Source organism: Eubalaena glacialis, chromosome 8 (genome assembly GCF_028564815.1).
Source record: "Eubalaena glacialis isolate mEubGla1 chromosome 8, mEubGla1.1.hap2.+ XY, whole genome shotgun sequence".
Classification (NCBI taxonomy): domain Eukaryota; kingdom Metazoa; phylum Chordata; class Mammalia; order Artiodactyla; family Balaenidae; genus Eubalaena; species Eubalaena glacialis.
The window spans coordinates 68,517,175-68,541,399 of NC_083723.1; the positions used below are offsets into that span (position 1 = coordinate 68,517,175).

Consider the following 24,225-nt stretch of genomic DNA (forward strand, 5'->3'; position numbering starts at 1 on the left):
TGCCTTGAAAAGTTAGAAGGTGGAGCCGGTATAGACATATTTGCAGGCTTAAGCAGCTTTGTTTATTTATTTGTTCCTATTGTGGGTTAAACTGCACAACTGCATTTTATTAGTGGGTAGATTAAGTGGCAGAATATTTCTACTCTGGTCCTTAAACTGTCCACCTCCATCCACTCTAGCATCTGGCTTATAAACTCTCTCCCCATTGTAAATAAATTTATATTTAATATATATTTATAAATTATATACATACATATATATGTAAATATATAAATTTACAAACATATAATTCTTAAAAATTTAAAAAGATAAAGTTATAAACCTAGATCCATGGATTACACCTTGATTCTCCCTTCATAACTTATGTCTAAATTCCCCGGGTAAACACTTGCCAGTTCTCAGAGCTAATCTGACATTAGTGGTCGCACTATATTTAGTAGATATAACATTTAGACAAATTTCATTTTTTTTTGAATTTTTGAATTTTATATACACTAATATGTATAAAATGGATAACTAATAAGAACCTGCTGTACAAATTTCATTTCTTTTCAAGAAGTCACATACCCAAATACCCAGGTTTAAAATCTAATGGTAAAATTGTCTAAGTAATTAAATATTTCATTCTACTTGCTCAACAATTGAATGTATATCGTATACATTCAATTGTTATATATGTGTCCTACATACATGCGAAGGGCACATTTTCAAAGGGTCAAGGCAAGTTTTTTGTGGGTCTGCACCCCTGTGTCTCCTGGTGTTAAATGCAATGTATCTTTTATATTATATTCAGGAGTAGGATAGCTGACAGTTGTGTTTATTTTAACGGTGGAGAGAACTGGCACAGAGAATCCTACATAGCAGAAGTTCAAAACATTCAGTTCAGACATGGAATACATTTGATATGCTTCCTGCTTTGCAACAGATTTGCTTACCTTATTTTATTTTGCCTAAACCAAATTGAAATTAACTTCTATTCAAAATGGAAACACCAGCTAAGCATGAGGTAAGGTGATTCAGGATACTAAAGATGGGCATGGGAAAATAACCTAGTATTAATTATGAACCCTGGACGATTTGCAAGGCTAAGAGGTCATATGAGGCTGCCCATGATGGACCTACATTGGTCTGATCCAAACACAGCTACTTTGGGGAACAGAGATGAGTTTTAATTTATCTTCCAACATCAGACATGACATGCGGGTTAGATCAGGAGGTGGGGGTGGAGGTATCTTTGAATCTCATAACTGTGTAGACAGTTATATCTGTTATTTGTTATTCTCATTCTCTCTTCAAACATTAGTGCTTAGAAGGAGAAGGCTGGGGAAGGCAACTCACGCAGCATATCCGTGAAATGAAAAGGCAAACATTTCCGCTCTGGTTAAAAGAGCAAAAGAAAGGATTCAGCAAGCCCTTCTCCCACAACAATAAAGCCCAGTCAGCTGGGTGAATTTTAAGTCTCAAAAGTGTTTGCACTTATATGGATTATTCACACATGGCTGTATAAATATTTAACAGCTATAGTTATGTGTTGGTGGGTGAATGTTTGGCGGGGTAGCGGGGGGGCGGCTCAGGTTGGGGCAGGGGTAAAAGGACAGGAAGTATGAACACAGGCTAAGTCTGGCTGTGACTTGATGATTACATTCTTGTGGTTTCTTTCAAAGTTAAAGTATTCTCCCTGGGTGAGCTTAAAAAAGGAACCCCCTACTTCCCCCCCCAGCCCCCGCCAAAAAAAAAAAAAAAAAAAAAAAAGGGAAGAAAAGAATCTGATGACTGGCACAGGTAGTTTTATTGAAAGCCGATTTTAATGTTTGCTACCTTACGTTAGGAAGGGTGAGTGAAAATGAGGATAAGGGAAGAAAAAATAAGTCAGACACCACCTGAATGTCTTGTTTACCAGAGGCAGCTAGCAGGGCTTTGGGCTTGTGGGAAAAAATGCACTCTGTCATCAGTCAGTGTTAATGGCAGTAAACTGTTGATTTCATTAATCTTCCTGCTTGTGTTCAGTGTTATGCTTGGATACTGTAATAGCCAAATCTTTAACTTTTGATTTTTATTGTGTTTTCCTTCTTCTGATATTTTAAACATTTAACAAAATGCTAGCAGAAATAGATATACTCAGGGCCCTTTGTTAGAATTACGTAATTTTTAGGACGTGCTTCCAACACAGTTTAAAATAATCTAACCTACCTTAACAAAGTACATTATTTCACTTAGGATATCCAAAAGTATTGATTCATCAACAGTGATTTATTGAGGACCTACCATATGCTTCCTACTTTGGGAAATCAATAGAAATACAAGATCTGACTGTTCATAAGGACTTGAAATCCAGGTAGGAGAATGAAAATTATGAAATAATAAGAGAAGAAATTGTTTACTTGGGAGCCTATTTTCTCGTTTTGTTCCAAAAGGACTGATGTTGTCTTACAAGTTAAATATACTGCAAAATTAAGAATAAACACACAACAGAGGCAGACAGAATAGATAGCTAATACTAGGATCCCGATGATTACAATCTGGTAATGAATCAGTTCTAAATTTCCTGGTAACTAAGACAAAGGGGAAAACACATCGTGTCACAAGGAGGTACGTAGATTTCCCCATATGAAGAAAGAAAGAATATAAATTCCTCCTCAAAGACACATTCTTGGGAAAAACTCAAGGAGGAATTTACCATGTCTGTGAATCCCTGGAAAAGAGACTGGCTTTCTGGTTTGTTTATACCAAAGAAAGCGAACAAGTAGGTAGCCAGGTGCTAAATTCTGTGGTACAGATGTTAGGTGCCAGAGGAATTCGGAGACTGGGGGGATGGCATGTTGGTGGTTACCTTAGTCTGATGTGGTCAAGGAAGGTATTATCTAGGACAGGTGATGGGACCAGCCTTGAAAGATGCATAGACTTTGACAGATGGTAAGGAAGCCAGTCGGTGGGGAGGGGTGGGGGAGAAGCAAAGCATACAAAGACCTGGCTGTGTACATCAGCATGGAATTCCCAGGTGGAAGGTGAGAAGTGGGGACAGCCCAGCGGACTCTGAGGATTTTTCCTAAGGAATAATAGGAAATAATTTTGGTTTGGATAGAGTCGGAGGTAAGGACATGTTATGAATGGTCTTGAGTATAGAGTTAAGACTTTTTAATGCAATAAGCTACTCATTTATTAAATATGTACTGATAAATGTGCAGAGCATTGTGCTATGTGCTAAACAGGTTCAGAGATGTCTAACATTCATGCAAGAGTTTTCAGCTTTTCTATGATAGAAAATAGAAGCAGCAGCAGAGTAGGGGAGGAAGATCTGATTTGTATTTTAAACATGGTACATTTGAGTCTCTGGAGATGACACTTAGGTTAAGCCTGCAGTCGAAATGTAGGCCTGGAATTGAAAGAGGGGCAAGCTTGAAGCCTGTGCCAAAGAATCATTCACGAGAGGTGCTGAGGGAGAGGAGAGAGTGCTGCAAGAATGAGTAGCAGACAGTATGATACAAGATAAGTACTAAAAAGAAGCCGGCACACTTGGAATTAGGGGTTTACCAATGGTCTTGGAGAGAGAAGTGTCAAAAGGCTAAGAGGGTAGGTTGAGGAGTGGCTGGGAAATATGGCAGTGGTTGGTCTGAACGCATGTTGGCTCTTCAAGTGGTTTGGCAAGCTAATCCAAATTTTCGGACATGCCGGGACTTCCCTGGTGGCGCAGTGGTTAAGAATCCACCTGCCAATGCAGGGGACACGGGTTCGAGCCCTGGTCCGGGAAGATCCCACATGCCGTGGAGCAACTAAGCCTGTGCACCACAACTACTGAGCCTGCACGCCTCAACTACTGAGCCCGTGAGCCACAACTACTGAAGCCCACGCACCTAGAGCCCGTGCTCTGCAAGAAGAGAATCCACCTAAGTGAGAAGCCCGCGCACTGCAACGAAGAGTAGCCCCCGCTCGCTGCAACTAGAGAAAGCCTGCACGCAGCAATGAAGACCCAACGCAGCCAAAAATTAATTAATTAATTAATTTTTTTAAAAAAGAAAAATTTTCGGACACGCCTGTGATACTTTAAGCCAACCCATCCAATCACAAACCACAAATCTCTAAGAGGATCCTAATATTACTGGTGTTTGTATCTAGGTCTGCCTTCTTTATTTCTTAAGACCACCCACTTGCCATTTTGATGTAACATCCTTGACATTTTGGACAATCTCTTATGTGGCTTTATATCTCACATTTGTCATTGAGCCTGGCAAACACTGCATCTTGAGGCAGACAAGATGCATTGAAAGTAGATGCTGAAGCAGGTAGCATCTGGGTGCAGTCCCATCTCTGCCTGACACCTCTGAGCAGAGCCTTGAACTTTCCCCTGATTCTTTGGGCTTATGATTCTTTCTTAGTCTCCCCAGGGCTGAACCTCCACTTTTCCTGATGGGTTTTTGATTCAGCATCCTCCTTAGGCTATCTCTTATTCTAGCATGCTACCTTGGTTTGAACCTTTCCCCCAACTCTGCTACCTTAAATGTAATCTCTGATGAAGACTACCCAGTCATGGCAAAGGTTTCAGCATGTTTGTAAACCATGGGCAACGAACCAGACATAGAGGACTGTTTTTGTGGAGGAAGGTGATATGAAAAAGAGTAATAAAAAATTAGGCTTGGACAGTAGGAAATCTAGTCAGGCCTTCCTGTGTATTATAGGAACAGGGTATTGGGAATTGAATGTCTGATGAATTTTATCTCATTAAAAACAAAAAAAACTTATCCTGGGACGTAAAATATTAGTATATACCTGACTCTTTTTAACACATACATTTCAATTGGTGTGTGTGTTTGTGTTTGTATGTGTGTGAGAGAGAGAGAGAGAGAGAGAGAGAGGAAAAGAGGAAGAGGAAGAGAAAGAGAGAGATATTGATTTGAGAAGGAGATTAACATACTTTTTCATGGAATATTCTTACATGTTTATTTGTCTGGAGAAGAAGAGTGATGCCTGAAAACAAGAGAATGCTGTACTGACCATAAGGAAGCCTGAATCCAAATCAGCACCACACAGCAACTCGATATCCTGCACCAGTTAATAAACGTATTCTGAACATGGTGATAATGATGAAATTGGGCTTTGGATTCAGCATCAACAAACTTACTGCTCTATAGAGCTACCATATGATCCAGCAATCCCACTCCTGGGCATATATCCAGAGAAAACCATAATTCGAAAGGATACATGCACCCCAATGTTCACTGCAGTACTATTTACAATAGTCAAGACATGGAAGCAACCTAAATGTCCATCGACAGAGGAATGGATAAAGAAGATGTGGTACATATATACAATGGAATACAATGGAATATTACTCAGCCATAAAAAAGAACGAAATAATGCCATTTCAGCAACATGGATGGACCTAGATTGTCATACTGAGTGAAGTCAGTCAGACAGAGAAAGACAAATATCATATGATATCACTTCTATGTGGAATCTAAAAAAGGGGTACAAATGAACTTATTTACAAAACAGAAATAGAGTCACAGATATAGCAAACAAACTTATGGTTACCAAGGGGGAAAAGGGGGGGGTGCTAGGGATAAACTGGGGGATTGGGATTGACATATACACACTACTATATATAAAACAGATAACTAATAAGGACCTACTGTATAGCACAGGGAACTCTACTCAATACTCTGTAATGACCATATGGGAAAAGAATCTAAAAATGAGTGGATATATGTATAACTTATTCACTTTGCTGTACAGCAAAAACTAACACAACATTGTAAATCAACTATACTCCAATAAAAATTAATTTTAAAAAACTGCAGAGATAACTACTTCTGATGTTACTTCTGAACTGTGGAAGAAGCTTCTATGCTATAAATCCAGGCATTTAAAGATGAATCTATTAATGTAAGTCCATGATTTTCATGCAAAAATCACATTCACAAATGCCAGCAATTGGAAATTAAATGTATTAAAGTCCTGTAGGAAGCAAGGAAAAAAAACAACCAAAAAAACCAAAAACAAACAAACAAACTTACTTCTCACATTAACCATAATGCATCAACTGTTCCTGCAACTTTCCCTCAACATCCACGGGTCCTTCAGGGCTTTGCTGCCCCTGGTAGCCAGCCTTGGAGGGATTGGAGCCCTTCAGGCACTAGGGGTGGGGTGTGTGTGAAAGAACCTCAAGAAAAGTTCATTATTGTTAACTTGTTTGTCCATAACCAAGGGTCAACTGTGATAATGAAATAACCTTAGTTTTTGTTATAGGCTGAATTGTGTTGGCCCCAAAAGTCATACGTTGAAGTTCTAACCCCCAGTACATCAGAATGTGACTATTTTGATATAGCCTCCTTAAAGAGGTTACTGAGGTTAAATGAGGTCATATGGGTGGACTCTAATCCAATATGACTGGTGTCCTTTTAAGAAGAGGAGATTGGGATACAAATATGCACAGAGGGAAAACATAGGGAGAACACGGCCATCTGCAAGCCAAGGAGAGAGGCCTCAGAAGAAATCAACCCTGTCAATACCTTGATCTTGGACTTCTAGTCTCCAGAACGGTGAGGAAATAAATTTCTGTTGTTGAAACCACCCCATCTATGATACTTTGTTATGGCAGCCCTAGCAAACTAATATAGCTCTCAAAGGAAAAGAGAAGAAAGGCTCTCTTTTTTTCCTTGGCTTCTAATGCACACCCACATGGGCACATTTACCCTATGATTCTGCATTTGTGGAATTGCCCCCAAGAGTGCAAGGCAGAATGCTGTTTCTTTTGCAGTCAGCGATGGCAGCTCACCCTGTGTTTACTGTGTCTTCCACTGGAAAGGGCCTGTGGTGAATACAAAGCCTCTCCGGAGGCAGCAGAGCCTCTTTTTAATTTTCAACTTCGCTTTACTTCACACCTCTAGTTCTGCAATGTTGTTGAGACAACTGGGACAAGTGAGGACACAGAGTGGAAAACTCGATGCTGCCTCGATACCAACGCGCCCAACCATTGCAGGGACCCAACTGAACGTGAACCAGAAATGACAATTCTGTCTGATTCAGTCAGTCACTTTTGCCTGGATAGAGAGCTGTTTTCTCCCCTGAAACAGAGTCTGCCGTGCTTCAGAGGAGAGTTTATTTTGGTTTAATTTTGTCACCCTCTGCAGGCTCCGTCTTGAAGTCCCTTTCTTTTAGAAAAGGTAGCTGGAGGGTGAGGTGGGGATGAGGTGAGAAGGCAGGAAAAGGCGAGGCAAGCAGGCAGGGTAGCTGAGCACGACATGGGTCCAAAAGCGGAGCCCTCTTACCCAGGGCCTGGGGTCAACCTTTCACCTCCAGAGCAGGCAGGCCCCTGCCGAGCTCTCCTTATCAGCCTCCTTAAAGGCTAATTCCTGCTGAATGGGTTCCTGAGGCTGGAGAAATTTCAAAGAATTTTTGAATACATCTCTACAGCCCCTTCTCTTAACAATAGGATCTATCAAACAGCAGGGGAAGGCTCTGTTTAAAAGCACCGACAGGAGATCACAAGAATGTGTTTGATTGCCAAAGTGACTAATTTATTTTTACACAGTATTAATGATGCTACAATAACTAATATCTATAGCCTGGTTTTGACAGCTTATTGCAAGCGTTCCCATTGTTTAAGAAAGAAGGAAAAGGAAGCCAAAAAAGAAAGTACGAAAGAGAGTGTTTTATTTTGCTACATTTCCATTTGTTAACAAAACTCCCCATAAGCAAAACCAGAGGTCATTAGCAAACAACCAAAACATGCCTGTCTCCAGAATACAGTTCCCTTCATCATTTAAAATACAGCTCTGCTGAAAACCCGAATCAGGACAAATCCTTAACATGAAAAATTCAGTGCAGACTTGAAACCACCTGACTTTACTTTGGGTTTGTGCTCCTTAAAATTACCTAGAAAATACCATAATCTTCTCTTCGTGCGCTGGATGTGGGCCAGGGCCCTGGCTCCAGAGGCAAAGGGTAAAACTAAAAATCATGTCTGAACAGACAGCTCCACCCTCTCTCCCAAGTCCACTTGGCCTCCTGACAAAAAGTGAGGTCTGAAGCACATTCATCCAGGGCCTGGGGTTTTGGCCAAAACTCAATACTCTTATAGGACAAACAAAAATGAAATCCAAAATGTTATCGCCCTCGCCTTTAGAAGTCAAATGGGCTTAAACGATTGTACTGCATACGGCGAGTGGTTCCCGTTTGCTATGTAATAGGGAACCAATAGAAATGTATTAAATTGTAGCTTTTGTTTAGGAAAAGGATCCTTAGCTGAGAGTTTAAATTCCAAAGTGTTTTTTGATAATAATTGTGTGTGTGTGTGTGTGTGCAAAAAATGAGATAGAAATTGAAAGAGAGAGAGAGAGAGGAGAGAGAGATTTCCATATGGAACCAAACACTTTGGATTAAAGGTCAACTATGGGGGGGGTGGAGGGCACAGGGACCCCACGGTGGGGTGGGGCTGCTTGCCTGGCACGGGTGCCCCAGAATGTGGGTAAGCCTCTCAATGCCCTTCACTCTCCCTCACTGAACGCTTCAGCTCTTAAGGACTCTCTCTCCCCAATGCCCACCCACTCTGACACCCTTACTCTCCCTCACGCTTTGGATGGGTGAGAGCCAGGAGAGACTGTCAAGTAATTTTTACCTCCTGCTGAGCTAGTGACAGGCTCAGTACAAATAGCTACATCGAGAAAGTACCTCCACGCCACAGATCCCAGAGCCAGGGCTCTAACAAGACAGTCCGGGGCTATGAATACCACCATTTGATCCCACTGGGGCAGATCAGTGCTGAAACGGCAGGACCACGCGTTCCAAATGTGCTTTCCCCCTCGTCCCCTAATCAAAACCCTCTGCTCCAGCCAGTCGGCTGGGTTCATAATCCGCACTGCACACTGGAACCCTTCTGCCCTTCAAGCCTTTACTCACGCTGCTGCTTTCTATCGCTGGAGAAAGAACGACCAACAAGGGATTAACCTCCAAAATATACAAACAGCTCATGCAGCTCAATATCAAAAAAACAAGCAACACAATAAAAAAATGGGCAGAGGATCTAAATAGACATTTCTCTAAAGAAGACATACAGATGGCCAAGAGGCACATGACATGATGCTCAACAGCACTATTAGAGAAATGTAAATCAAAACTACAATGAGGTATCACCTCACACCGGTCAGAATGGCTATCATCAAAAAGTCTACAAACAATAAATGCTGGAGAGGGTGTGGAGGAAGGGGGACCCTCCTACACTGTTGGTGGAAATGTAAACTGATACAGCCACTATGGAGAACAGTATGGAGGTTACTCAAAAAACTAAAAATAGAGCTACCATATGATCCAGCAATCCCACTCCTGGGCATATATCCAGAGAAAGCCATAATTCAAAAAGATACAGGCACCACAATGTTCACTGCAGCACTATTTATAATAGCCAGGAAATGGAAGCAACCTAAATGTCCATCGACAGAGGAATGGATAGAGAAGATGTCGTACATATATACAATGGAATATTACTCAGCCATAAAAAAGAATGAAATAATGCCATTTCAGCAACATGGATGGACCTAGAGACTGTCATACTGAGTGAAGTAAGTCAGAGAAAGACAAATATCATATGATATCACTTATACGTGGAATCTAAAAATGTGGTACATATGAACCTATTTACAAAACAGAAATAGAGTCACAGATGTAGAAAACAAACTTATGGTTACCAAGGGTGAAAGGAAGGGAGTAGGGATAAATTGGGAGGTTGGGACTGACATATACACACTACTATATATAAAATGGATAACTAATAAGGACCTACTATATAGCACAGGGAACTCCACTCAATACTCTGTAATGACCTATATGGGAAAAGAATCTAAAAAAGAGTGGATGTATGCATATGTATAACTGATTCACTTTGCTGTACACCTGAAACTAACACAACATTGTAAGTCAACTATACTCTAATAAAAATTAATTTAAAAAATATACCTTTACTTCATTCCTGAAGTGTTTGGTTTTCCACATATAGGATGGTTTTTTGTATTTGTGTTTTCAATTTTAGCTATTAGAGCAGTTTTAGGTTCATGGCAAAATTGAGAGGCAGGTGGAGAGAGTTCCCGTATACTCCTGCCCCACAGCCTCCTCCATTATTAACATTCCCCACAGAGCAGGACATTTGTTACAATCGATGACCCTACACTGACGCATCATTATCACCCAAAGTCTATAGTTTATCTTAGTGTTCACTCTTGGTGTTGCACATTCTATGGGCTGTGACCAATGTATGATGACATGTACCCACCATTGTAGTAGCAGAGTAGTTTCACTGCCCTAAACATTTTCTGTTAGAGCAAGTTTGGTCAAACAGTCCTGGAGGGCTGCAGATTTAATTCTTGGTGGGGAGGGATGGGGGACTCCTAGGGGTTCTCATTCACTGCTGATGGGAATGCAAGATGGTACAGCCACTTTGGAAGACAGTTTGGCAGTTTCTTACAAAACTAAACATACTCTTACCATACAATCCAGCAATGATACTCATTGGTATTTACCCAAAGGAATTGAAAACTAAGGCCCACATAAAAATCTGCATACGAATGCTTATAGCAGTTTTATTCATAATTGCCAAAACCTGGAAGCAACAAAGATGTCCTGATGAACTGATAAACTGTAGTATATCGAGGCAATGTTATTCAGTGATAAGAAGAAATGAGCTATCAAGCCATGAAAAGACTCAGAGGAACCTTAAATGCATTTTTACCAAGTCAAAGAAGCTAATCTGGAAAGGCTACATATTATATGATTCCCAGTATAGGACACTCTGGAAAAGGCAAAACTATGGCGACAGTAAGAGATCAGTGGTTGCCAGGAGTTGCGGGGAGGGAGGGATGAATAAGCAGAGCACAGAGGATTTTTAGGGCAGTGAAATACTCTGTATGATGTTATAATTATGGTTGTATGTTATACTTGTACAGACCCATACGATGTACAACATTAAGAATGAACCTTAAACTATGGACTTTGGGGGAATATGAAAAAAAATTCTAGACTGTTATTACATTCTTGCATGTTTTGCAATGATGACATGTAGGTTGATATGTAAACATTCATGTGTTCATGTTTGTACAACTGATTGGACAGAAGGGGCAAAAATCAATGGAGTAGAAAAAAGGTGATAAGCAGAGAATGCGATTGTCAAAAATATCAATTAAAATGGACAGAGGTGTCTTTGCAGGTCCATTTGTGTTTGGGGTGCAGTTATGTTTCAGTCACTGGGGTGCCTGAATGAGGATTAAAATAAATTTGCAGTAAATATAAAACTTCAGACTTTATCCTATCATTAATCAGCAACATTACTGCTAGTGGCTTAATTTAATTTATATGTAATTGGTCAATAAGATAATCAGCCTGTATTATATATTAACCATTTACTACTCTGACTGAAAGCTGTGGGGAATATAGAATAGATGTGAACTATGGCCACTGACCTCAAGAAGCTCATGGCTCAATAAAAAGAGAGAAACAACAAACAAATACATTAAAAGACATTTACATTATATTAAAGTGCTGGGTTTCTTGCAGCCAATTAAAATTATTTTAAGAATAGCTTTATGACAATAGAGTGAGGCACCATTAAGCAAGAGAAAATTGCAAGATATTCCAGCATTTGAGTCCACTACTAAATGGCAAATAAAAATAGGTGCACAGGAGGAGGAACCAAGATGGCGGAGTAGAAGGACATGCTCTCACTCCCTCTTGTGAGAACACCAGAATCACAACTAGCTGCTGGACAGTCATCGACAGGGAGACACTGGAACTCACCAAAAAAGATACCCCACATCCAAAGACAAAGGAGAAGCCACAATGAGACGGTAGGAGGGGCGCAATCACAGTAAAATCAAATCCCATAACTGGTGGGTGGGTGACTAACAGACTGGCGAACACTTATACCACCCTTGGAGGGCACACACAAAGTAGTGTGCGCATCGGGACCCAGGGGAAGAAGCAGTGACCCCGGGGGGAGACTGAACCAGACCTACCTGCTAGTGTTGGAGGGTCTCCTGCAGAGGCGAGCGGTGGCTCTGTTTCACCGTGGGGACGAGGACACTGGCAGCAGAAGTTCTAGGAAGTACTCCTTGGCATGAGCCCTCCCAGAGTCTGTCATTAGCCCCACCAAAGAGCCCAGGTAGGCTCCAGTGTTGGGTTACCTCAGGCCAACAGGGAGGGAACCCAGTCCCACCCATCAACAGTCAAGTGGATTAAAGTTTTACGGAGCTCTGCCCACCAGAGCAACAGTCACCTCTACCCATCACCAGTCCCTCCCATCAAGCCTCTTAGATAGCCTCATCCACCAGAGGGCAGACAGCAGAAGCAAGACGAACTATAATCCTGCAGCCTGTGGAACAAAAACCACATTCACAGAAAGATAGACAAGATGAAAAGGCAGAGGGCTATATACCAGATGAAGGAACAAGATAAAACCCCAGAAAAACAAATAAATGAAGTGGAGATAGGCAACCTTCCAGAAAAAGAATTCAGAATAATGATAGTGAAGATGATCCAGGACCTCGGAAAAAGAATGGAGGCAAAGATCGAGAAGATGCAAGAAATGTTTAACAAAGACCTAGAAGGATTAAAGAACAAACAAACAGAGATGAACAATACAATAACTGAAATGAAAACTACACTAGAAGGAATCAATAGCAGAATAATTGAGGCAGAAGAATGGATAAGTGACCTGGAAGACAGAATGGTGGAATTCACTGCTGCGGAACAGAATAAAGAAAAAAGAATGAAAAGAAATGAAGACAGCCTAAGAGACCTCTGGGACAACATTAAACGCAACGACATTTGCATTATAGGGGTCCCAGAATGAGAAGAGAGAGAGAAAGGACCAGAGAAAATATTTGAAGAGATTATAGTCAAAAACTTCCCTAACATGGGAAAGGAAATAGCCATCCAAGTCCAGGAAGCGCAGAGAGTCCCATACAGGATAAACCCAAGGAGAAACACGCCGAGACACATAGTAATCAAATTGGCAAAAATTAAAGACAAAGAAAAATTATTGAAAGCAGCAAGGGAAAAATGACAAATAACATACAAGGGAACTCCCATAAGGTTAACAGCTGATTTCTCAGCAGAAACTCTACAAGCCAGAAGGGAGTGGCATGATATACTTAAAGTGATGAAAGGGAAGAACCTACAACCAAGATTACTCTACCCGGCAAGGATCTCATTTAGATTTGATGGAGAAATCAAAAGCTTTACAGACAAGCAAAAGCTAAGAGAATTCAGCACCACCAAACCAGCTCTACAACAAATGCGAAAGGAACTTCTCTAAGTGGGAAACACAAGAGAAGAAAAGGATCTACAAAAACAAACCCAAAACAATTAAGAAAATGGTCATAGGAACATACATATCGATATTACCTTAAACGTGAATGGATTAAATGCCCCAACCAAAAGACACAGGCTTGCTGAATGGATACAAAAACAAGACCCATATATATGCTGTCTACAAGGGACCCACTTCAGACCTAGGGACACATACAGACTGAAAGTGAGGGGATGGAAAAAGATATTCCATGCACATGGAAATCAAAAGAAATCTGGAGTAGCTATACTCATATCAGATAAAATAGACTTTAAAATAAAGAATGTTACAAGAGGCAAGGAAGGACACTACATAATGATCAAGGGATCAATCCAAGAAGAAGATATAACAATTATAAATATATATGCACCCAACATAGGAGCACCTCAATACATAAGGCAACTGCTAACAGCTATAAAAGAGGAAATCGACAGTAACACAATAATAGTGGGGGACTTTAACACCTCACTTACACCAATGGACAGATCATCCAAAATAAAAATAAATAAGGAAACAGAAGCTTTAAATGACACAATAGACCAGATAGATTTAATTGATATTTATAGGACATTCCATCCAAAAACAGAAGATTACACTTTCTTCTCAAGTGCGCACGGAACATTCTCCAGGATAGATCACATCTTGGGTCACAAATCAAGCCTCAGTAAATTTAAGAAAATTGAAATCATATCAAGCATCATTTCTGACCACAACACTATAAGATCAGAAATAAATTACAGGGAAAAAAACGTAAAAAACACAAACACATGGAGGTTAAACAATACGTTACTAAATAACCAAGAGATCACTGAAGAAATCAAAGAGGAAATCAAAAAATACCTAGAGACAAATGACAATGAAAACATGACGATCCAAAACCTATGGGATGCAGCAAAAGCAGTTCTAAGAGGGAAGTTTATAGCTATACAAGCCTACCTCAAGAAACAAGAAAAATCTCAAGTAAACAATATAACCTTACACCTAAAGGAACTAGAGAAAGAAGAACAAACAAAACCGAAAGTTAGCAGAAGGAAAGAAATCATAAAGATCAGAGCAGAAATAAATGAAATAGAAACAAAGAAAACAATAGCAAAGATCAATAAAACTAAAAGCTGGTTCTTTGAGAAGATAAAATTGATAAACCATTAGCCAGACTCATCAAGAAAAAGAGGGAGAGGACTCAAATCAATAAAATTAGAAATGAAAAAGGAGAAGTTACAACAGACACTGCAGAAATACAAAGCATCCTAAGAGACTACTACAAGCAACTCTATGCCAATAAAATGGACAACCTGGAAGAAATGGACAAATTCTTAGAAAGGTATAACCTTCCAAGACTAAACCAGGAAGAAACAGAAAATATGAACAGACCAATCACAAGTAATGAAATTGAAACTGTGATTAAAAATCCTCCAACAAACAAAAGTCCAGGACCAGACGGCTTCACAGGTGAATTCTATCAAACATTTAGAGAAGAGCTAACACCCATCCTTCTCAAACTCTTCCAAAATATTGCAGAGGAAGGAACACTCCCAAACTCATTCTATGAGGCCACCATCACCCTGATACCAAAACCAGACAAAGATACTACAAAAAAAGAAAATTACAGACCAATATCACTGATGAATATAGATGCTAAAATCCTCAACAAAATACCAGCAAACAGAATCCAACACACATTAAAAGGATCATATACCATGATCAAGTGGGATTTATCCCAGGGATGCAAGGATTCTTCAATATACACAAATCAATGTGATACACCCTATTAACAAACTGAAGAATAAAAACCATATGATCATCTCAATAGCTGCAGAAAAAGCTTTTGACAAAATTCAACACCCATTTATGATAAAAACTCTCCAGAAAGTGGGCATAGAGAGAACCTACCTCAACATAACAAAGGCCATATACGACAAACCCACAGCAAACATCATTCTCAATGGTGAAAAACTGAAAGCATTCACTCTAAGATCAGGAAGGAGACAAGGATGTCCACTCTCACCACTATTATTCAACATAGTTTTGGAAGCCCTAGCCACGGCAATCAGAGAAGAAAAAGAAATAAAAGGAATGCAAATTAGAAAAGAAGAAGTAAAACTGTCACTGTTTGCAGATGACATGATACTATACATAGAGAATCCTAAAAATGCCACCAGAAAACTACTAGAGCTAATCAATGAATTTGGTAAAGTTGCAGGATACAAAATTAATGCACAGAAATCTCTTGCATTCCTACACACTAATGATGAAAAATCTGAAAGAGAAATTATAGAAACACTCCCATTTACCATTGCAACAAAAAGAATAAAATACCTAGGAATAAACCTACCTAGAGAGACAAAAGACCTGTATGCAGAAAACTATAAGACACTGATGAAAGAAATTAAAGATGATACCAACAGATGGAGAGATATACCATGTTCTTGGATTGGAAGAATCAATATTGTGAAAATGTCTATACTACCCAAAGCAATATACAGATTCAATGCAATAACTATCAAATTACCAATGGCATTTTTTATGGAACTAGAACAAATCACCTTAAAATTTGTATGGAGACACAAAAGACCCCGAATAGCCAAAGCAGTCTTGAGGGAAAAAAACGGAGCTGGAGGAATCAGACTCCCTGACTTCAGACTATACTACAAAGCTACAGTAATCAAGACAGTATGGTACTGGCACAAAAACAGAAACATAGATCAATGGAACAAGATAGAAAGCCCAGAGATAAACCCACGCACATATGGTCAACTAATCTATGACAAAGGAGGCAAAGATATACAATGGAGAAAAGACAGTCTCTTCAATAAGTGGTGCTGGGAAAACTGGACAGCTACATGTAAAAGAATGAAATTAGAACACTCCCGAACACCATACAGAAAAATAAACTCAAAATGGATTCAAGACCTAAATGTAAGACCAGACACTATAAAACTCTTAGAGGAAAACATAGGAAGAACATTCTTTGACATAAATCACAGCAAGATCTTTTTTGATCCACCTCCTAGAGTAATGGAAATAAAAACAAAAATAAACAAATGGGACCTAATGAAACTTCAAAGCTTTTGCACAGCAAAGGAAACCATAAACAAGACGAAAAGACAACCCTCAGAATGGGAGAAAATATTTGCAAACGAATCAGCGGACAAAGGATTAATCTCCAAAATATATAAACAGCTCATGCAGCTCAATATTAAAGAAACAAACAACCCAATCCAAAAATGGGCAGAAAACCTAAATAGACATTTCTCGAAAGAAGACATACAGCTGGATGGCCAAGAAGCACATGAAAAGCTGCTCAACATCACTAATCATTAAAAAAATGCAAATCAAAACTACAATGAGGTATCACCTCACACCAGTTAGAATGGGCATCATCAGAAAATCTACAAACAACAAATGCTGGAGAGGGTGTGGAGAAAACGGAACCCTCTTGCACTGCTGGTGGGAATGTAAATTGATACAGCCACTATGGAGAACAGTATGGAGATTCCTTAAAAACCTCAAAATAGAATTACCATATGATCCAGCAATCCCATTACTGGGCATATACCCAGAGAAAATCATAATTCAAAAAGACACATGCACCCCAATGTTCACTGCAGCACTATTTACAATAGCCAGGTCATGGAAGCAACCTAAATTCCCATCGACAGATGAATGGATAAAGAAGATGTGGTACATATATACAATGGAATATTACTCAGCCATAAAAAAGGAACAAAATTGAGTCATTTGTTGAGACGTGGATGGATCTAGAGACTGTCATACAGAGTGAAGTAAGTCAGAAAGAGAAAAACAAATATCGTATATTAACGCATGTATGTGGAACCTAGAAAAATGGTACAGGTGAACCGGTTTGCAGGGCAGAAGTTGAGACACAGATGTAGAGAACAAACGTATGGACACCAAGAGGGGAAAACTGTGGTGGGGTGGGGATGGTGGTGTGCTGAATTGGGCGATTGGGATTGACATGTATACGCTGATGTGTATAAAATTGATGACTAATAAGAACCTGCAGTATAAACAAACAAACAAACAAACAAAAACTAATACTAAACTTTCTTTGGGTTATTTTTATGGAAATATGTTAATATAAATGTTTCAGACATTACATGAAATTTCTAAAAATCTTATACGTTCTGGTATAATGTTATAAGTCATACTTCTAGTTATTACTTTAAAATGTATTTCTCAGAAATAACTAAATTTCCTTGTCAATTGCATTATTATGAACTTTCATCAAATCTTTAACCGTGGTCATTTTTAAGTCTTTTGTCATTTACAGACAGTTCTGGGTGTACTCTGATGCTTTTGCAAAAATTTTCCTATAAAAGGGTTTCATCTTCAAGGAATTCATGGAAAAGACTCTGACAAGTACAGGTTTCTGGTAACTGACTATACTGCTGAACTGAATGAATAAGCATTTTCAGAACTCTAATGGAAAACTGATGAATTCATAAAAGTGCTAACAAAAGATCAAGATAAAAAAAAATTAATTACATGGGACTGAGTGAACTGATGAGGATGATTATAATTTTTGTGACTTTCTGTTTGATTTAAAAAAAAAAAAAATCCCACAAGGGCTCAGAGGCAAAAAATATACAAATGAATTTTCACTGCAAAGTAAAGGAGCTGTTACAGTGGAGGATTACTGGGCTGAATGTCAATATTATGACACAGTATGAGTGTGTTTCGTGTTTGGTAATTGCAATCATTGTTGCTTTTGTTGTGGTCATCCATGTACAATGCTTGGTGTCAGTTTATTTATCTCTTGTAAAAATAAAATACAGTGTGTGTGTAAAATAAAAAAAATAGGTGCACAGTTCAAAATGTTAAAATCATTTTTTTTAAACGCACTTATTTCTGACTCAATTACAATCAATGTGAGGTGGAAAAAATATGCAACTAGAAGAATATCTAAATCACTTCTCTCTACACACTGGTTTTCTTCTCTGTAGTATTAGGGAATTAAATAGGGGGTCTGTAAAGTACTCCTCAGGTCTGATTTCTATGACTTAAGCCATATTTTCTTGTTGCTCTCCTTTCTTGTTTCCCGCCCATGGACTTTGGTTCTATAAAGAACATAAAGACTGTTTATAAGAAAATAAGTGGTATATTTATTTAATCATTATTCCAAGAGGTGCTGGCATCGTACCTGTCTTCATGGAAAGCTCCTTGCACAGCTTTCAGAGCCTGTCACGCCTCCATCTCTAAATACTATTTCTGGACATTTAATTCTTCCTTCCTTTCAGCCTCTCTCTCTCTCCCCTCTCTAGAAATTCAAGTTCATTAATCATCTCTATACTTACTGATATTTTTGTTTACTTGACATTATTACTGGAAAATGCAAATTGGAAAGAGTGCATTTAGAACTTGTGGGACTAATGGGTAGATGCTTGTCCAAGCGAGTGGAAAACCATGAAATGCAGGTTGAGGTGTTTGAAATGATTAGGAGAGCACGTAGAGTGGTGTCCGTCAGAGTTTCCAAAGGTATGTTCCAAGGAATACTGTTCTCCCACTGTGCCTGGGTAAAACTAAGTCCCATACCCAGATGAGTTTGGGGACCTTTGCATGGCAAAAATCAGCCCATTCCTGAAGAATAAGTTAAAAAGGCCTCTCTGATAAAGATACTTGTTCACTTTAACTCTTGCTGTATTGCTTTTAAATCATGGAATCTCTTCTCCTGCCTTTAAAAAAAATGCCTGTTAAGATTCCACAGAATACAAACACTGTTATGTATTGTAGGAGATGGCATAATGAAAGGTGTGTTTTATTTTAGGAAGATTATCAAAGAGGATTATGTAGGAAGAATGAGCATGGGGAGAGACCAACCTCAGAGAAATAGGTAAAAAATTTGTCATAAACTCGATAAAGAAGACATGGTCATTCTCTGCTCTCACGGAACTATTTTTTCAAATAGACTCCTCTGGGGGACTGGGGAGGGTATTCTTAAAGGAGAGCATGCCTGTTCTAATTTATTACAGATCTAGATACACACAAAATACTGTAAAAAGAAGAAACAAGGTCACACACACACACTGACAGACATATAAAGACAGACACCTTTCATGTTGGCAGTCCATGGATTGCAATACCGAACAAACGGTCTTAACAGCAAAAGACTAGCAAACCTCAGTTCATTTACTAAATTTTGTTAAAGGAGGGCAACTGAGAGAGAGAAAAACCAAGCCAATCAGGCATAAATTAGGTTCCATAGGTGGGTGGAAGCCAAGAGTCTCAGGTATGAGCCTCCTTGATTGGGGACCCATTACAGCTCTTAAAGCAGCTGGGCCTGGCAGAGTGGTAAAGGGGAAATCTGGTTTAAAAGTTACGTTTTTAATCATTAAGGAAGGTCCTAAGTGAGAAGGAAAATGACAACTTATAAGAGGCTTCTTACTTTTGACTTGGGTTTAGTTCAAGCCAATGAACAGAGGACAGGAGAGAAAACTATTTCACTCTACCGCCAATTCCACAACATTCCTCTCCAGAAACTTCCACAGCACTGGTGAGCTTCCAGTAGTAAACACTGAGGTCTGTTTCCCCAGAATTTATGAGAGGGCCTGTTACTCTACTTTGGAAGGAAAAATGAGAGTTTTCAAAGATTATATTTATTTTTCCTCTACAAAACTTTTATTTATTCTTTACAAAGTACTAGAAGAATGAGAACAATCTCCCAATTTGTATTGTCCCAAGTTGACACAGTAGTAATTTGTCCTAATGGTCAAATTCTACTCATCCTATATTGTGTGTAATACTGGCAAACTAACATATATGAGACACAGGATAAGGATGACCAAAGAAATATCCTTCTCTGAGAAAGAGTGTATCAATACATACTAAATAGACAAGTTAAAGAAATAACCTAGAAATTGTAAAAGTAACTGATATCAGAATATACTAAGAAAAATCCTCACATGTGCTTTCTTTAGCTTGCCATATTTAAATCCCCTTTGAGAGGTCAGGACTCAGTGGGAAGCAGGGGACAGGTGTGAAAAGACTGTGGTGACAGGGTAGTTTGGAGCTAAGAAGGACAAGGACGAGAATATATACTTGGCTCAAAAATTTAAAAACAATAATAAGTTGATAAAAAGAAAAGTCCAGTTGAAGATACCACAGAGTAACAAGTAAACATCAAGCTAGCAGAAAGGTCAGATGAGACAATTAAGGGGTCACGTGGCAGTATGTTTACAAAAATATACTTAGCATTACCTGATATCACTGGTACAATGCCAGTCACATGGAAGTATGCAGTTGAATGCAACTTCTATTATTACGATGATTACTACCATTATAGTCTTTATCATCATGATTGGGCTTCATCTGAGTATTTCAGGTTAGTAGTGAATTGGGAGGGGAGTCCCATGAAGGGTTGCAAAAGTAAACATTCTGGTCACTCGAGATGCTACTACTGAATGTGGTAGAATTGTGAGAGTGTATATTAATAATTCAACTGACTAATGTTGAGATAAGAGAGATCTATGGGCTGAATCCAGGGGTTAATGTAGAACACAAATATTGTTGGTAATCTGACGAAGCGATAGCAGATGTAGAACATGAGGTGACCCTGTGGTTCAAAATCCTGAGGGGAAGGTGAGATGTCTTTACTGCCCAGTCTCATTCAGTATGACAACAAGCAAGAGGCAATGAGGCCCCACTTTATCGTAAGCCATTGCCCTTGTCATTTCCAGAAGAAAGTCTACACTCTATCGCATGGCACCACAGACCGCCTTTCATCCCCGCTTTTTGCCCCAATTGCTACCCTTTCATTATTCCCTTCCAGTCACCTTGAACCCACTGCTCCAGTTCAACTGCACTTTAATATCCAAATAACAACAATAGCAACAATAACACTATTTAATAGTAATGATAGTACTGCTACTTCTTTCATAGTGTTTACCCTGTGCCTGGCACTGTTCTAAGAGCTTTATGTACACTAACTCATTTAATCTTCACAAGTACCCTATGAGATAGGTAGTATTTTAATCCCCATTGTATAGATGAATAAACTGCAGCACAGAGAGGTTAAGTAACTTTCCTAAAGTCACACAGCTAGAGTGTCAACTATTCCATGCCTCTGATTTTGAATACTCTGTTCCTTTTGCTTGAATTCCCTTCCCTTTTTCCCTTTACCTAAGTCCTTCAAACCTCATCTTGGATGTCACTTACTTTGAGAAGCTTCTTTAGTGCATTTGCTTCTCTATCCCCTCCCCACTGCTTTAGTTTGGGTTAGGAATTTCTCTTGTAAACTATGATTTAGAGAAGAGTTGAGCCCCCTTCGTTTGGAGAGAATCACTTCCCACAAGACACGGACTTTCCCAGAGGTATCTTTAGAAAGAGTGTTCCTGCATGTAACAGTGAACCAAGGGACGACTGTCAGGCTTGCTCGGGAACCTCTTCCCTTGATCACTTGAAGAAATACTCACCACCTTGAGTGAAAGGGGTGGGTAAGGACACACACTCTGGTTGCCCCTCTCTTTGGATCATTCTTACAAACTAATTGGAATTCTAATCACCTACTTTGTAAGAAAAATACTAGGAGGCCACTCTACCCCTAGATGGTTGCCTTAGATTTTTTCCCCCAAATTATAGTTTCTTAAATATTTCCTAATAGGATTTTTAGAGCTTAACCTCAGTTTTCTAATTATTATATTTATAAACTATGGTTATGAATTTTACTGCTCAAAACCACTGCTAACTAAATATTTGCTCCAGTATGTCTTTAATGTACATCTTTAAAAGATCCAGGGATTATTCATCCATGTATTAATTCAATATTTTATTAAGTGCCTTAGTAGGTGCCAAGCAGTATGGGGATACAGATGGAATAACATGGGTCTACTCTCAAGGAGCTCACGGTCTTACAGAGAAAGGGTAGAAATTCTACGCATACTAAATGGGACTCAGTGAGCAAGACAAAGCTGTTTTTATTGTTGCATTATCTACAATATAGCCACATTTAACATTTATTATAACACCTAATCATTTTTAACGAGTCCATTTTAAAGGTAATAACCAATGTTTTTCCTTAGAAACAAAATTTTTCCAATTTCTTTTACTCATGAAAAATTGAAATGATCATTCCTCTCTAGTAGTTCGGAGGGGGAAAAAGCTAAGATAGTCATCTTATATTTTAACCCTGGCAGAGGACGTAAACGTGAAATAGGTGATATTTATTGATTTCACAGTATTGCTTGAAAATTGAAGATTATCTTTCAAATTTGTGCAAACTCATCACCCTTCAGTCACTTAGAAAATTTTGTTCTCAGAGTCACTGCTTTGTTAAAAGCTTAGAGGACTGAGACGTATGTAAACTGCTAGGACAGATTATACAATGTCAAGATACACTAGGGGGAAGTCAGTGATTTCCATCAATCAAATGTGTGTCCTGAAAGGTTCTTGGATGATTGCACCCCAGGGTGCTGTCCAGGATCCACATCAAATACCAACATACTGACACATGGGTTAAGTCAGGCCATACACCTGACCAGTCAACATAAAGGAATTGCATTTTAGAGACCAAAAGTTCTAGTGCAGGAAGGATTTAGAGAATATTATCAACACAAGTGGAAGAAACGAGCCCTTTGAGGTCTAAAGGAAGGGACTGACCTGGCAAATACACGAATAGTATCAAGAACCCAAATCCTTGTGAAGCTGTGCCAGGACCAAAATAAATATTAACCCAATGTTTAATTGGAATCCACTGAAACTTTCCAAACTGGATGCAATGATAAAAAGTCCAAAGACTCATAACTTGTCCAGCCACTAAACTACAGTACAGGAAAAAAATTATCCTAAACCTCAGCAAACAGAAAAGCTGAGTGGAATAATGAATGTTTTAATCCAGCCAAGAGTTCATACTTTACTTCTAAGCATCAATTCCAGCATTTCTTGATGGATGGGAAATTTAATGCGCTAAGATACAATAAAAGGTAAGAGTTGATAGTCAACAGAATTTATTCAGGCAATGCTTTTTTTTTTATTGTTTAAAAGGATCATCAAGGATAGACTAAAGTATACAGTTTTTTACTGTTCTCTTAAAAACAGCTTCATTGATATATTTAAAGAACAATTTTCCAAGGTATTAATCAACATTATTGAAACAGCAAAGTCATGAAAGGAAATGAAAATGGCAAAATGACCTTGGAACAGGCAAAGATGTCAGGGCAATTTGAAGGAGCAGGTTTGGTGGTGATCATGGGCATAAAGACAGTGTAGGAGGTAAAACTGCAGTTTGGTAGGAAAAAAAAAGGCAGAAGATAAACAGGATTGGAAAGGGGCAACACGGTGAAAGGTGGGTATCTGTGTTTTGCTTTTTTCCCCCAATAAGTTGGAGGGAAGGAGACGTCAGGCATATAGAGAAAAGGGACACGATGCTAACTGTGGGAATTCACATGGGAAGATCTCCCATGGGAGGCCTCCACATGGAGAGGTAGAGGACCTACACTCTGTATCTTCCAAGCCCTGTCCCACACCCCGGCTGGGACACATCTGATTGTTTGTTCTACTATTTATTTGGACTCTTCCGTATACTGCCTATATGGTAGCCGACCATAACAAAACTATTTACTACACACGGTTATATTTCTATGCTTTATCCACTGAGGCAAGGGTCATAGAGTTTATTTCCTTTACCTCTCTTACAAGGGGTTAAAATATGTTGATAATTAAGATGATAAACAAAGCTCCTCTCACTATTAAAAATGGTTGCATTCCTATGCTTTAAAAAATGTGCCTTTAATTATATTGCCTTAAATTTCTGACCAAAAAACCCCCCAAAACCAAAAACCAAAAACCGTCCAATGCCTCTGTCACTAACATGCGATTACAATTGACCCTTGAACAACACAGGTTTGAACTGTGTGGGTACATTTACACATGTCGCACCTGTA

At 39.0% G+C, this 24,225-nt stretch overlaps 1 protein-coding gene across 2 annotated transcripts in view; it reads right to left on the reverse strand.

Annotated features, from left to right (window-relative positions):
* The window catches only part of DYNC1I1 (dynein cytoplasmic 1 intermediate chain 1), a 333,523-nt gene that overhangs the window by 31,763 nt on the left and 277,535 nt on the right, over nt 1–24,225 (reverse strand). The gene's annotated exons all lie outside the window — the stretch shown is intronic.